The following is an 18,256-nucleotide window of genomic DNA, read 5'->3' on the forward strand; positions in this document are numbered from 1 at the left end:
TCCACTTCAACACAATAATATATAACAAATACTGTTCTCTGCGAAGTTTCGTGCAAAAAAAAACCAAGTTTAATTTATGCGCAAAAGTGCCACGAAAGCTGGAAAACCCATAAAATCGCAACTTCACACGTAATTTCTAGCATATGACTGTGATTTTTAATTCTAACCACTTCAACACAAGAATATATACCAAATAGTGTTGTGTGCCAAGTTCCGTGCAAAACACACAAAGTTTGAGCTACTTTATGCACGAAAGAGCCAAAAAAGCATAAAAACCCATTAAATCGTAACTTAACACGTAAATTCTAGCATATGACTATGGTTTTCAATACTAACCACTTAAATACAAAAATAGATACCAATAGATTTGTGTGCCAAGTTTCGTGCAACACAAACCAAGTGTAAGATACATTACGCGCGAAAATGTCAAAAAAGCATAAAATCCTACAAAATCGCAACTTAACACGTAATTTCTACCATATGACTATGATTTTGAATTCTAAAAACTTCAAGAAAATACTATTTACCAACTAGTGTTTTGTGCCATGTTTAGTGCAAAACAAACATAGATTGAGCTACTTTATGCACGAAAGAGATAAAAAAGCTCAAAAACCCATAAAATATCAAATTAACACCTAATTTGTAGCATATGACTATGATTTTAAATTCTAAACACTTCAAAACAATAATATATACCAAATAGTGTTATGTTCGAAGTTTCGTGCAAAACAAACTAAGATCGAGCTACTTTATGCGCGTATGTGTTAAAAAAGCATAAAAACCCATAAAATTCGCAACTTAGCACGTAATTTCTGGCATATGAATATGATTTTTAATTCTCACCACTTCAACACAGTAATATATAACAAAATAGTTTGAGCTACTTTATGCGCGAAAGTGCCAAAAATGTTGAAAAACCCAAAAAATCACAACTTAACATGTAATTTCTAGCTTATGACTACGATTTTAAATTCTAACCACTTCAACACAATAAAATATGCCAAATAGTGTTTTTTGCCATGTTTCATGCAAAACAAACCAAGTGTGAGGTACTTTTTATGCGAAAGTGCCAAAAAGCATAAAAACCCATAAAATCGCAACTTAGCCTGTAATTTCTAGCATATGAATATTATTTTTAATTCTCTCCACTTCAACACAATAATATATAACAAATACTGTTCTCTGCGAAGTTTCGTGCAAAAAAAAACCAAGTTTAATTTATGCGCAAAAGTGCCACGAAAGCTGGAAAAGCCATAAAATCGCAACTTCACACGTAATTTCTAGCATATGACTGTGATTTTTAATTCTAACCACTTCAACACAAGAATATATACCAAATAGTGTTGTGTGCCAAGTTCCGTGCAAAACACACAAAGTTTGAGCTACTTTATGCACGAAAGTGCCAAAAAAGCATAAAAACCCATTAAATCGTAACTTAACACGTAAATTCTAGCATATGACTATGGTTTTCAATACTAACCACTTAAATACAAAAATAGATACCACTAGATTTGTGTGCCAAGTTTCGTGCAACACAAACCAAGTGTAAGATACATTACGCGCGAAAGTGCCAAAAAAGCATAAAAACCTACAAAATCGCAACTTAACACGTAATTTCTAGCATATGACTATGATTTTGAATTCTAAAAACTTCAAGAAAATAATATTTACCAACTAGTGTTTTGTGCCAAGTTTAGTGCAAAACAAACCAAGATTGAGCTACTTTATGCACGAAAGAGATAAAAAAGCTCAAAAACCCATAAAATATCAAATTAACACCTAATTTGTAGCATATGACTATGATTTTAAATTCTAAACACTTCAAAACAATAATATATACCAAATAGTGTTATGTTCGAAGTTTCGTGCAAAACAAACTAAGATCGAGCTACTTTATGCGCTAATGTGTTAAAAAAGCATAAAAACCCATAAAATTCGCAACTTAGCACGTAATTTCTATCATATGAATATGATTTTTAATTCTCACCACTTCAACACAGTAATATATAACAAAATAGTTTGAGCTACTTTATGCGCGAAAGTGCCAAAAATGTTGAAAAACCCATAAAATCACAACTTAACATGTAATTTCTAGCTTATGACTACGATTTTAAATTCTAACCACTTCAACACAATAAAATATGCCAAATAGTGTTTTTTGCCATGTTTCATGCAAAACAAACCAAGTGTGAGGTACTTTTTATGCGAAAGTGCCAAAAAGCATTAAAACCCATAAAATCGCAAACTTAGCCTGTAATTTCTAGCATATGAATATTATTTTTGATTCTCTCCACTTCAACACAATAATATATAACAAATACTGTTCTCTGCGAAGTCTCGTGCAAAAAAAACAAAGTTTAATTTATGCGCAAAAGTGCCACGAAAGCTGAAAAAACCATAAAATCGCAACTTCACACGTAATTTCTAGCATATGACTGTGATTTTTAATTCTAACCACTTCAACACAAGAATATATACCAAATAGTGTTGTGCGCCAAGTTTCGTGCAAAACACACAAAGTTTGAGCTACTTTATGCACGAAAGAGCCAAAAAAGCATAAAAACCCATTAAATCGTAACTTAACACGTAAATTCTAGCATATGACTATGGTTTTCAATACTAACCACTTAAATACAAAAATAGATACCAATAGATTTGTGTGCCAAGTTTCGTGCAACACTAACCAAGTGTAAGATACATTACGCGCGAAAGTGTCAAAAAAGCATAAAATCCTACAAAATCGCAACTTAACACGTAATTTCAAGCATATGACTATGATTTTGAATTCTAAAAACTTCAAGAAAATAATATTTACTAACTAGTGTTTTGGGCCAAGTTTAGTGCAAAACAAACCAAGATTGAGCTACTTTATGCACGAAAGAGATAAAAAAAGCTCAAAAACCCATAAAATATTAAATTAACACCTAATTTGTAGCATATGACTATGATTTTAGATTCTAAACACTTCAAAACAATAATATATACCAAATAGTGTTATGTTCGAAGTTTCGTGCAAAACAAACTAAGATCGAGCTACTTTATACGCGAATGTGTTAAAAAAGCATAAAAACCCATAAAATTCGCAACTTAGCACGTAATTTCTATCATATGAATATGATTTTTAATTCTCACCACTTCAACACAGTAATATATAACAAAATAGTTTGAGCTACTTTATGCGCGAAAGTGCCAAAAATGTTGAAAAACCCATAAAATCACAACTTAACTAGTAATTTCTAGCTTATGACTACGATTTTAAATTCTAACCACTTCAACACAATAAAATATGCAAACTAGTGTTGTGTTCCAAGTTTGGTGCAAAAAAAACTAAGTTTTGAGCTACTTTATGCGCGAAAGTGTTAAAAAAATATAAAAACCCATAAAATCGCAACTAACACTTAATTTTTAGAATATGACAATGATTTTCAATTCTAACCATTTCAACAAAATAATATATATCAAATAATGTTGTGTGCCAAGTTTCGTGCAAAACGATCCAACTTTGAGCGACTTTATGAGTGAAAGTGCCAAAAAGGCTTAAAAACCCCTAAAATCATAACTTCAAACGTAATTTCTAGCATATTACTATGATTCTAAATTCTAACCACTTCAAAATAATAATATATACCAAATAGTGTTGTATGCAAGTTTCGTGCAAAACAAACCAAGTTTGAGCTACTTTATGCGCGAAGTGCCAAAAATCATAAAAACCCATAAAATCGTAACTTAACACGTAATCTCTAGCATATTGACTATTATTTTAAATTCGATTCACTTCAACACAATAATATATACCAAATAGTGTTGTGTGCGAAGTTTCGTACAAAAAAAACCATATTTGAGCTACTTTATCCGCGAAAGGGCCAAAAAAGCTTAAAAGCCTATAAAAATCGGAACTTCACACGTAATTTCTAGCATATGACTATGATTTTCAATTCTAACAACTTCAACACAATAATCTATACCAAATAGTATTGTGTGCAAAGTTTCGTGCAAAATAAAACAAGTTTGAACTACTTTATACGCGAAAAGTGCCAAAAAAGTTTTAAAACCCATAAAATCGCAACTTAGCACGTAATTTCTAGCATATGAATATGATTTTAATTTCTAACTACTTCAAAACAATAATATACACCAAATAGTTTTGTTGCCTTTTTTTCGTGCAAAACAAATAAAGTTTGAACTACTTTATGCGTGAAAGTGCGAAAAACGTTTACAAACCTATAAAATCGCAGCTTAACACGTAATTTCTAGCAAATGAATATGATTATCAATTATAACCACTTCAACACAATAATATATACCAAATAAATTTTTGAACTACTTTATGCGCGAAAGTGCCAAAAAGCATAAAAACCCATAAAATCGCAACTTAACACCTAATTTGTAGCATATGACTAGGATTTTTAATTTTAGCCACTTCAAAACAATAATATATACCAAATAGTGTTAGTGTTCCAAGTTTCGTGCAAAACAAACTAAGTTGAGCTACTTTATGTTCGAAAGTGCCAAAAAAGCTTAAATACCCATAAAAATCGCAATTTAGCACTTAATTTCTAGCATATAAATATGATTTTCAATTCTAACCACTTCAAACACAATAATATACACCAAATAGTGTTTGTGTGGCCAAGTTTTCGTGCAAAACAAACTAAATTTGAGCTACTTTAATGCGCGACAGTGCCAAAAAACCTTAAAAATTCCATAAAGACGCAACTTAGCACGTAATTTCTAACATATGAATATGATTTTCAATTCTATCCACTTCAAAAAACTAATATATATACCAAATCGTGTTTTTTGCCATGTTTCATGCAAAACAAACCAAGTGTGAGGTACATTATGTGCGAAAGTGCCAAAAAGCATAAAAACCCATAATATCGCAACTTAGACCGTAATTTCTAGCATATGAATATTATTTTTAATTCTCTCCACTTCAACAAATAATATATAACAAATACTGTTCTCTGCGAAGTTTCGTGCAAAAAAACAACCAAGTTTAATTTATGCGCAAAAGTGCCACAAAATCTATAAAACCCATAAAATCGCAACTTCACACGTAATTTCTAGCATATGACTATGATTTTTAATTCTAACCACTTCAACACAAGAATATATACCAAATAGTGTTGTGTGCCAAATTTCGTGCAAAACACACAAAGTTTGAGCTACTTTGTGCACGAAAGTGCGAAAAAAACATAAAAAGCCATTACATCGTAACTTAACACGTAAATTCTAGCATATGACAATGGTTTTCAATACTAACCACTTAAATACAAAAATATATAACAATAGATTTGTGTGCCATGTTTCGTGCAACACAAACCAAGTGTGAGATGCATTACGCGCGAAAGTGCAAAAAAAAGCATAAAAACCTACAAAATCGCAACTTAGAACGTAATTTCTAACATATGAATATGATTGTAAATTCAAACCAATTCAACACAATAATATATACCAAATAGTATTGTGTGCCAAGTTTCGTGCAAACAAACCAAGTTTAAGCTACTTTATCGCGAAAATGCGAAAAAAGCATAAAAACCCATAAAATCGCAACTTATGAGGTAATTTCTAGCATATGACTATGATTATCAATTCTAACCACTTAAACACAATAATATATACCAAATAGTGTTGTGTGCCATGTTTCGTATAAAACGAACCAAGGTTGAGCTACTTTATACGCGAAAGTGTCAAAAAAGCATAAAAACTCATAAACTCGGAACTTGACACGTAATTTCTAGCATATGACTATGATTTTGAATTCTAACCGCTTTAAGACAATAATATTTACCAACTAGTGTTGTGTGCCAAGTTTAGTGCAAAACAAACCAAGATTGAGCTACTTTATGCATGAAAGTGCCAAAAAAGCTTAAAAACCCATAAAATCGCAACTTAACACCTAATTTGTAGCATATAACTATGATTTTAAATTCTAACCACTTGAAAACATTAATATATACCAAATAGTGTTGTGTTTCAAGTTTCGTGCAAAACAAACTCAGTTTGAGCTACTTTATTTTTGAAAGTGCCAAAAAAACTTGAAAACCCATAAAATCGAAATTTAGCACGTAATTTCTAGCATATAAATATGTTTTTCAATTCTAACCACTTCAACACAATAATATACACCAAATAGTTTCGTGTGCCAAGTTTCGTGCAAAACAAACTATGTTTGAGCTACTTTTTGCGCGACAGTGCCAAAACAGCTTAAAAAAATCCATAAAGACGCAACTTAACACGTAATTTCTAACATATAAATATGATTTTCAATTCTATCCACTTCAAAATAATAATATACAAAATAGTGTTGTGTGCCAAGTTTCGTGCAAAACAAACGAAGTTTAAGCTACTTTATGTGCGAAAGTGACAAAAAGCATAAAAACACATAAAATCGAAACTTAACACGTAAATTCTAGCATATGACTATGATTTTCAATTCTAACCACTTAAACACAATAATAGATACCAAATAGTTTTGTGTGCCATGTTTCGTGCAACAAAAACCAAGCGTGAGATACTTTATGCGCGATAGTGCCAAAAAAGCATCAAAACCTACATAATCGTAACTTAACACGTAATTTCTAGCATATGAATATGATTGTAAATTCTAACCAATTCAACACAATAAAATATACCAAATAGTATTGTGTGCCAAGTTTCGTGCAAAACAAACAAGGTTTGAGCTACTTTATCGCGAAAGCGCGAAAAAAGCTTAAAAACCCATAAAATTGCCACTTAAGAGCTAATTTCTAGCATATGACTATGATTATAAATTCTAACCACTTAAACACAATAATATGTATAACAAATAGTGTTGTGTGCCAAGTTTCGTGCAAAACAAACCAAGTTTGAGCTACTTTATACGCGAAAGAGCCAAAAAAGCTTAAAAACCCATAAAATCGCAACTTAACACGTAATTTCTAGCATAATATTTACCAACTAGTGTTTTGTGCCAAGTTAAGTGCAAAACAAACCAAGATTGAGCAACTTTATGCACGAAAGATCTAAAAAAGCTTAAAAACCCATAAAATATCAAATTAACAACTAATTTGTAGCATATGACTATTATTTTAAATTCTAACCACTTTAAAACAATAATATATACCAAATAGTGTTATATTCGAAGTTTCGTGCAAAACAAACTAAGATTGAGCTACTTGATGCCCGAATGTGTTAAAAAAGCATAAAAACCCATAAAATTCGCAACTTAGCACGTAATTTCTAGCATATGAATATGATTTTTAATTCTCACCACTTCAACACAGTAACATATAACAAAATAGTTTGAGCTACTTTATGCTCGAAAGTGCCAAAAATGCTGAAAAACCCATAAAATCACAACTTAACATGTAATTTCTAGCTTATGACTACGATTTTAAATTCTAACCACTTCACCAAAAAAAAATATGCGAACTAGTGTTGTGTTCCAAGTTTGGTGCAAAAAAATCTAGGTTTGAGCTACTTTATGCGCGAAAGTGTTAAGAAAATATAAAAACCTATAAAATCGCAACTTAACACATAATTTTTAGAATATGACTATGATTTTAAATTCTAACCACTTCAAAACAATAATATATACCAAATAGTGTTGTATGCCAAGTTTCGTGCAAAACAAACCATGTTTGAGCTACTTTATGCGCGAAAGTGCCAAAAAAGCATAAAAACCCATAAAATCGTAACTTAACACGTAATATCCAACATATGACTATGATTTTCAATTATAACCACTTCAACACAATAATATATATGAAATAGTGTTGTGTGATAAGTTTCGTGCAAAACAAAGCAAACATGACCTACTTAATGCGCGAAAGTGCCAAAAAAGCTTAAAAACCCATAAAATCGCAACGTAGCACGTAATTTGTAGCATATGAATATGATTTTCGATTCCAACCACTTCAACACAATAATATACACGAAATAGTGTTGTATGCCAAGTTTCATGCAAAAGAAACCAAGTTTTAGCTACTTTATGCGCGAAAGTGTCAAAAAAGCTTTAAAACCCATAAAATCGTAACTTAACACGTAATTTCTAGCATATGATTATGATTTTTAATTCTAACCACTTCAACACTATAATATATACCAAATTTTGTTGTGTGCCAAGTTCTGTGCAAAACAAAACATGTTTGAGCTACATTATGGTAGAAAGTGCAAAAAAACCCTAAAAACCTATTAAATCGCAACTTCACACGTAATTTCTAGCATATGAATATGATTTTCAATTATAACCACTTTAACACAATAATATATACTAAATAGTGTTGTGCTCCAAGTTTCATGCAAAACGAACCAAGTTTGAGGTACTTTATGCGCGAAAGTGCAAAAAAATCATTAAAACGTATAAAAAAAATGCAACTTAACACGTAATGTCTAGCATAGGAATATCATTTTAAATTCTAACCACTTCAACACAATATTATACACGAAATAGTGTTGTATGCCAAGTTTCATCCGAAAGTGCCAAAAAAACTTTAAAAACCATAAAATCGCAACTTAGCAAGTAATTTCTAGCATATGAATATGATTTTAATTCTAACCACTTCAACACAATGATATACTTGAAAAAGTGTTGTGTGCCAAGTTTCATGCAAAACGAACCAAGTTTGAGGTCTGTTAGGTGCGAAAGTGCCAAAAAAGTTTGAAATCCCATTATGCAACTTAACACGTAATTTCTAGGAGATGATTATAATTTTAAATTCTAACCACTTCAAAACAATAATTTTAAATTTTATGTGTTTTTAAGTCTTTTTGGCACTTTCGCGCATAAAGTAGCTCAAACTTTGTTTGTATTGCACGAAACTTGTCACACAACACTATTCGGTATATCTTATCGTGTTAAAGTGGTTAGAATTAAAAATCATAGTCATATGCTAGAAATTAAGTGTTAAGTCGCGATTTTATGGGTTTTTAAGTCTTTTTGGCACTATCGCGCATAAAGTAGCTCAAACTTGGTTTGTTTTGCACGAAACTCTGCTCACAAGATAATTTGGTATATATTATTGTGTTAAAGTGATTAGAATTGAAAATCATAATCATATGCTAGAAATTATGTGTTACGTTGCGATTTTATGGGTTTTTAAGTCTTTTTGGCACTTTTGCGCATAAAGTAGCTCAAATTTGGTTTGTTTTGCACGAATCTCTGCTCACAAGAGTATCTGGTATATATATTGTGTTAAGTGGCTAGAATTGAAAATCATAGTCATATGTTAGAAATTACGTGTTAAGTTGCGATTTTATGGGTTTTTAACCTTTTTTGGCACTTTCGCGCATAAAGAAACTAAAAATTGGTTAGTTTTGCACGAAGCTTGGCACACAACACTATTTCGCATATATTATTGTGTTGAAGTGGTTAGAATTGAAAATCATAGTCTTATGCTAGAAATTACGTGTTGTGTTCCGATTTTATGGGTTTTTAAATCTTTTTGGCACTATCTGTAACAACCCGACTTACCGATGACTGGGTAAACAGGGTCGTCACGGGGATTATTTCCCAAGAAACTTAAATCATATCCCAAAACCTGGGCAAAGGAATCACCAGCTCTATAACGAAACCAACACAGCTAAATCTCAAACCCAATATCTAATCTAAACATAAAGTAACCATACAACTCACTACGAGTCCATTATAATCAACATAATCAGAATTAATCAGAACTAATATACATTAAACAATTCCTAATACAAACTATAAGCTTCCACGGCCTCAGCTCAAAATGACATCCTTAGCACTCTCATCAACATTGCTAACCCGATTATTCTCGACCGGATCCGATCTGTAATCAGCTAAAAGATGGAAACAACAAGGAATCAGATTAAACTGAGTGAGAAGCAACAATCCAAAACAATTAAACACAGCAATTCAAAACAATGGTTTAAAAGCAACATCAGTTTCCTAGATCTATGTGCGCACAGGGAGTGTAGTTGAGAGGAACATCCATAGCTCTAAGGCTATGTCTCTCTCGGGTAAAGCTAGTCAATATCTCAATGACAATTTGCTTCAAAAACAGGTAGTAGGGAACCATGTTCCTCAACTCCGTCAATGACCAGCTCGCAAGCCCGATCCATTGACCATATCAATATCAGCATAATCATTCATAAACATTTATCACATTCATACAAATTTCACAAACTTTGAAATAAACATTTTACAAATGGTAGCCTGGCCAGACCCCTTTTTAAGGGACTGTCACTACTCACCAAAAAGAACGCTTCAAGAGGCTAAGTCTGCTACACCGCGATTATTAGAAGGGCTCTTCGATAATGTCGCCTCCTGGAGCATAACAACATAGCATCACAACAACGCATATGATACTACAACTAGGTTCATATAGTTCATTACTACTCATCCTAAGAAGGCATAGTTCCACCAGCTATTCTAATATTTCCAATTAAACACCAATATATACATTCAAACTCAATGTTAGAAATCCTCAAAGAATCACATAATACTTTCAAGAATATCAAATTATTCGATACTTACCCGTAACTCTTGGTTTTAGCATTTCTAAGCATCATATAATAGTAAAACTTAATCTTTAATTCATCATTTACATCTTATTAAACTGGAAGTATCCATTCTAGCCCACAATCGCTATTGCCCATAAGGAATTTAATAATCCATCTAAAATATTAAATCATCTAATTAGCTCTTGACGAGTATCCACAACCCAAAATAATTAATCTCAACTTCACCCAAAAATATCAATCAACATAATACCCATAACAAGTTCTCAAATCAACAAACAACTAATATATCATCTAAGAGCATCACTTTACTCAATTACTTGTCATCATCATTGTCAAAACCTCCATGAACAGCTAACAATTACGTGAGAAGTTCATTAACCCAACCAAAATCAGGACATCATTATTTGCCATAAGTTTCTAATTCCTAACAATAATTATCCAATATCTCATATCCAGCTAATACTCCCAATCAACATAACTCATCCAATTAACTATATAAATTCAAGATTCATCAAAATTAGAGCTTAATACATGGTAAAGGAGCATGCTAATGAAAGTATGCCAATGAAATCAATCTCATATGAGTTAAACATCAACACTGAGAAAACAGAGAAAAGAAATCAAGAAGGGTTTGCCTTCTGTTTACTAATCAGCAAATAACACCACCAAAACTAGCTACAATATTGATGTCAGTTTCTTGAATTTTCGATGCTTAATCAACAAGGCCAAATTCTACTTATTTTCCCCCAATTCAAAGAACCGGGTATTAGACTAGAAAAGGTTCGATTTCTATATAGCTAGTTTTTACTTTTATGGAATAAATTCTACAAATATATACTGATTTTACATGTAATTTCCGATTAGAGATAGCTAGGGTTCGAAAATTTGAGAAAGAAATCGGTTATTAAAGATGAGTAAAATGAAATTACACATAGAAATTAAGAGATTTAATACTTTAGTTTGTTTACACCAACAAATACAAGAAGAGGAACACCGGTAATGGTTGTAGAACCACCGTGAGAAGTGGTGTTCGTGTTTGGTGAGAGCCGCCGCCTGATTTTGCTGCACAGAGGGAAGGGAACACGAAAGGACCGGTTGAATCAACGAGAAGATGATGAATCTTGCTTGAAGGCACTCGAAACTTCAGAAGAAGGAGGAAGATGGTGAAGATGTTGATGGTGTTGCTGATTGCTCGAAGAAGAAGGAAGGGAAAGGGAAATGGGTTTCTGATTTGGGGTTTGGGTATATAATAATTTTTTTTTTAATTTTATTTTAATCTTTTCCTTCATGTGCAAGAAAATTAGGATAAGGCTAAGTTAATGTTTTGGCACTTAGCCTTCTTTGCCGCGTACTTCCATAATTTTTTTTTTACATTTTATTATTATTATTATTATTATTATTATTATTATTATTATTATTAATATTATTATTATTATTATTATTATTATTATTATTATTATTATTATTATTATTATTATTTTTATTATTATTATTATTATCACCTACTTAACTTACTTGATTCATGGTAAATTTCTAATTAGTTTAAAGCCCAAAATGATTTTATTTATTTTAAATTCCCGAATGTCACACTATCGCGCATAAAGTAGCTCAAACTTGGTTTGTTTTGCACGAAACTCTGCTCACAAGACTATTAGGTATATGTTATTGTGTTTAAGTGGATAGAACTGAAAATCATAGTCATATGCTAGAAATTACATGTTAAGTTGCGATTTATGGGTTTTAAAATCTTTTTGGCACTTTCACGCATAAAGTTGCTGAAATTTTGTTTGTTTTGCACGAAACTCTGCTCACAAGACTATTTGGTACATATATTGTGTTAAAGTGGTCAGAATTGAAAATCATAATCATATACTAGAAATTACGTGTTAAGTTGCGATTTTATGGTTTTTTAGTCTTTTTGGTACTTTCGCGCATAAAGTAGCTCAAATTTGGTTTATTTTGCATGAAACTTGGCACATAACACTATTTGGTATATATTATTGTGTTGAAGTATTTAGAATTGAAAATCATAGTCATATGCTAGAAATTACGTGTTATGTTGCGATTTTATGGGTTTTTAAAGTTTTTTTGGCACTTTCGTGCATAAAGTAGCTCAAACTTGGTTTGTTTTGCACGAAACTTGTCACAGAACACTATTTTGTATATATTATTGTGTGGAAGTGGTTAGAATTGATTATCATAGCGATATACTGGAAATTACTTGTTAAGTTGCGATTTTATGGGTTTTTAAGGTTTTTTAGGACTTTCGCGAATAACGTAGCTCAAACATGGTTTGTTTTGCGCTAAACTTAGCACACAACACTATTTGGTATGTATTATTGTATTGAAGTGGTAAGCATTGAAAATCATAGTCATATGAAATTACGTGTTAAGTTGCGATTTTATGGGTTTTAAAGCATTTTTGGCACTTTCGCGCATAAAGAATCTCAAACTTGGCTTGTTTTGCACGAAACTTGGCACACAACACTATTTAGTATATATTATTGTGTTGAAGTGGTAAGCATTGAAAATCATAGTCATATGAAATTAGGTGTTAAGTTGCGATTTTATGGGTTTTAAAGCATTTTTGGCACTTTCACGAATAAAGTAGCTCAATCTTGGTTTGTTTTGCACGAAACTCAACACACAACACTATTATTGTATTAAGTTGGGATTTTATGGGTTTTAAGCTTTTTTGGCACTTTCGCGCATAAATTAGCTCAAACTTGGTTTGTTTTGCACGAAACTTGACACACATCACTATTTGGTGTGTATTATCTTGTTGAAGTGGTTAGAAATGAAAATCATAGTCATATGCTAGAAATTACTTGTTAAGTTGCGATTTTATGAGTTCTAAAGGTTTTTTGGAACTTTCGCGCGTAAAGTAGCTCAAACATGGTTTGTTTTACGCTAAACTTGGTACACAACACTATTTGGTATATACTATTGTGTTGAAGTGGTAAGCATTGAAAATCATAGTCATATGAATTACGTGTTAAGTTGTGATTTTATGGGTTTTAAAGCATTTTTGGCACTTTCGCGCGTAAAGAATCTCAAACTTGGTTTGTTTTGCACGAAACATGGCACACAACACTATTTGGTATATATTATTGTGTTGAAGTGCTAAGCGTTGAAAATCATAGTCATATGAAATTACGTGTTAAGTTGCGATTTTATGGGTTTTAAAGCATTTTTGGCTCTTTCGCGAATAAAGTAGCTCAATCTTGGTTTGTGTTGCACGAAACTCGGCACACAACACTATTTGGTATATATTATTGTGTTAAAATAGTTAGAATTGATTATCATATATTCAAGAAAGTACGTGTTAAGTTGGGATTTTATGGGTTTTTAAGCTTTTTTGGCACTTTCGTGCATAAATTAGCTCAAACTTGGTTTGTTTTGCACGAAACTTGACACACATAACTATTTGGTATGTCTTATGTTGTTGAAGTGGTTAGAAATGAAAATCATAGTCATATGCTAGAAATTACTTGTTAAGTTGCGATTTTATGGGTTTTTTAGGTTTTTTTGGCACTTTTGCGAATAAAGTAGCTCAAACATGGTTTGTTTTGCGCCAAACTTAACACACAACACTATTTGGTATGTATTATTGTGTTGAAGTGGTAAGCATTGAAAATCATAGTCATATGAAATTACGTGTTAAGTTGCGATTTTATGGGTTTTAAAGCATTTTTGGCTCTTTCGCCAATAAAATAGTTCAAACTTGGTTTGTGTTGCACGAAACTCGGCACACAACACTATTTGGTATACATTATTGTGTTAAAGTAGTTAGAATTGATTATCATAGTCATATTCAAGAAATTACGTGTTAAGTTGGGATTTTATGGGTTTTTAAGCTTTTTTGGCACTTTCGCGCATAAATTAGCTCAAACTTGGTTTGTTTTGCACGAAACTTGACACACATCACTATTTGGTATGTATTATGTTGTTGAAGTGGTTAGAAATGAAAATCATAGTCATATGCTAGAAATTACTTGTTAAGTTGCGATTTTATGAGTTTTTAAGGTTTTTTGGCACTTTCGCGTATAAAGTAGCTCAAACATGGTTTGTTTTGCGCTAAACTTGGTACACAAGACTATTTGCTATATACTATTGTGTTGAAGTGGTAAGCATTGAAAATCATAGTCATATGAAATTACGTGTTAAGTCATGATTTGTGGGTTTTTAAGCATTTTGGGCACTTTCGCGCATAAAGTATCTCAAACTTGGTTTGTTTTGCACAAAACTTGGCACACAACACTATTTGGTATATATTATTGTGTTGAAGTGGTTAGAATTGAAAATCATAGTCATATGCTAGAAATTACTTGTTAAGTTGCGATTTTATGGGTTTTTAAAAGTTTTTTGGCACTTTCGCGAATAAAGTAGCTCAAACATGGTTTGTTTTGCGCTAAACTTAGCAAACAGCACTATTTGGTATGTATTATTGTATTGAAGTGGTAAGCATTGAAAATCATAGTCATATGAAATTACGTGTTAAGTTGTGATTTTATAGGTTTTAAAGCATTTTTGGCACTTTCGCGCATGAAGAATCACAAACTTGGTTTGTTTTGCACGAAACATGGCACACAACACTATTTGGTATATATTATTGTGTTGAAGTGGTAAGCATTGAAAATCATAGTCATATGAAATTACGTGTTAAGCTGCGATTTTATGGGTTTTAAAGCATTTTTGGCTCTTTCGCGAATAAAGTAGCTCAAACTTGGTGTGTGTTGCACGAAACTCGGCACACAACACTATTTGGTATATGTTATTGTGTTAAAGTAGTTAGAATTTCTTATCATAGTCATATTCAAGAAATTACGTGTTAAGTTGGGATTTTATGGGTTTTTTAGCGTTTTTGGCACTTTCGCGCATAAATTAGCTCAAACTTGGTTAGTTTTGCACGAAACTTGACACACATCACTATTTGGTATGTATTATTTTTTTGAAGTGGTTAGAAATTAAAATCATAGTCATATGCTAGAAATTACTTGTTAAGTTGCGATTTTATGAGTTTTTAAGGTTTTTTGGCACTTTCGCGCATAAAGTAGCTCAAACATGGTTTGTTTTGCGCTAAACTTGGTACACAAGACTATTTGCTATATACTATTGTGTTGAAGTGGTAAGCATTGAAAATCATAGTCATATGAAATTACGTGTTAAGTCATGATTTTGTGGGTTTTTTAGCATTTTTGGCACTTTCGCGCATAAAGTATCTCAAACTTGGTTTGTTTTGCACGAAGCTTGGCACAGAACACTATTTGGTATATATTATTGTGTTGAAGTGGTTAGAATTAAAAATTATAGTCATATGCTAGAAATTACTTGTTAAGTTGCGATTTTATGGGTTTTTAAAGTTTTTTGGCACTTTCGCGAATAAAGTAGCTCAAACATGGTTTTTTTTGCGCTAAAAGTTAGCACATAGCACTATTTGGTATGTATTATTGTATTGAAGTGGTAAGCACTGAAAATCATATTCATATGAAATTACGTGTTAAGTTGTGATTTTATGGGTTTTAAAGCATTTTTGGCACTTTCGCGCATGAAGAATCACAAACTTGGTTTGTCTTGCACGAAACATGGCACACAACACTATTTGGTATATATTATTGTGTTGAAGTTGTAAGCATTGAAAATCATAGTCATATGAAATTACGTGTTAAGCTGCGATTTTATGGGTTTTAAAGCATTTTTGGCTCTTTCGCGAATAAAGTAGCTCAAACTTGGTTTGTGTTGCACGAAACTCGGCACACAACACTATTTTGTATATATTATTGTGTTAAAGTAGTTAGAATTGATTATCATAGTCATATTCAAGAAATTACGTGTTAAGTTGGGATTTTATGGGTTTTTAAGCTTTTTTGGCACTTTCGTGCATAAATTAGCTTTAACTTGGTTTGTTTTGCACGAAACTTGACACACATCACTATTTGGTATGTATTATGTTGTTGAAGTGGTTAGAAATGAAAATCATAGTCATATGCTAGAAATTACTTGTTAAGTTGCGATTTTATGGGTTTTCAAGGTTTTTTGACACTTTCGTTAATAAAGTAGCTCAAACATGGTTTGTTTTGCGCTAAACTTGGCACACAACACTATTTGGTATGTATTATTGTATTGAAGTGGTAAGCATTGAAAATCATATTCATATGAAATTACGTGTTAAGTTGCGATTTTATGGTTTTTAAAGCATTTTTGGCACTTTCGCGCATAAAGAATCACAAACTTGGTTTGTTTTGCACGAAACATGGCACACAACACTATTTGGTATATATTATTGTGTTGAAGTGGTAAGCATTGAAAATCATAGTCATATGAAATTACGTGTTAAGCTGCGATTTTATGGGTTTTAAAGCATTTTTGGCTCTTTCGCGAATAAAGTAGCTCAAACTTGGTGTGTGTTGCACGAAACTCGGCACAAAACACTGTTTGGTATATGTTATTGTGTTAAAGTAGTTAGAATTTCTTATCATAGTCATATTCAAGAAATTACGTGTTAAGTTTGGATTTTATGGGTTTTAAAGCTTTTTTGGCACTTTCGCGCATAAATTTGCTCAAACTTGGTTAGTTTTGCACGAAACTTGACACACATCACCATTTGGTATGTATTATGTTGTTGAATTGGTTAGAAATTAAAATCATAGTCATATGCTAGAAATTACTTGTTAAGTTGCGATTTTATGAGTTTTTAAGGTTTTTTGGCACTTTCGCGCATAAAGTAGCTCAAACATGGTTTGTTTTGCGTTAAACTTGGTACACAAGACTATTTGCTATATACTATTGTGTTGAAGTGGTAAGCATTGAAAATCATAGTCATATGAAATTACGTGTTAAGTCATGATTTTGGGGGTTTTTTAGCATTTTTGGCACTTTCGCGCATAAAGTATCTCAAACTTGGTTTGTTTTGCACGAAACATGGCACACAACACTATTTGGTATATATTATTGTGTTGAAGTGGTTAGAATTGAAAATCATAGTCATATGCTAGAAATTACTTGTTAAGTTGCGATTTTATGGGTTTTTAAAGTTTTTTGGCACTTTCGCGAATAAAGTAGCTCAAACATGGTTTTTTTTTGCACTAAACTTAGCACATAACACTATTTAGTATGTATTATTGTATTGAAGTGGTAAGCACTGAAAATCGTAGTCATATGAAATTACGTGTTAAGTTGTGATTTTATGGGTTATAAAGCATTTTGGGCACTTTCGCGCATGAAAAATCACAAACTTGGTTTTTCTTGCACGAAACATGGCACACAACACTATTTGGTATATATTATTGTGTTGAAGTGGTAAGCATTGAAAATCATAGTCATATGAAATTACGTGTTAAGCTGCGATTTTATGGGTTTTAAAGCATTTTTGGCTCTTTCGCGAATAAAGTAGCTCAAACTTGGTTTGTGTTGCACGAAACTCGGCACACAACACTATTTTGTATATATTATTGTGTTAAAGTAGTTAGAATTGATTATCATAGTCATATTCAAGAAATTACGTGTTAAGTTGGGATTTTATGGGTTTTTAAGCTTTTTTGGCACTTTCGTGCATAAATTAGCTCAAACTTGGTTTGTTTTGCACTAAACTTGACACACATCACTATTTGGTATGTATTATGTTGTTGAAGTGGTTAGAAATGAAAATCATAGTCTTATGCTAGAAATTACATGTTAAGTTGCGATTTTATGGGGTTTTAAGGTTTTTTGACACTTTCGCGAATAAAGTAGCTCAAACATGGTTTGTTTTGCGCTAAACTTGGCACACAACACTATTTGGTAT

This window comes from Amaranthus tricolor, chromosome 2 (assembly GCF_026212465.1).
Source record: "Amaranthus tricolor cultivar Red isolate AtriRed21 chromosome 2, ASM2621246v1, whole genome shotgun sequence".
NCBI classification, from domain to species: Eukaryota; Viridiplantae; Streptophyta; class Magnoliopsida; order Caryophyllales; family Amaranthaceae; genus Amaranthus; species Amaranthus tricolor.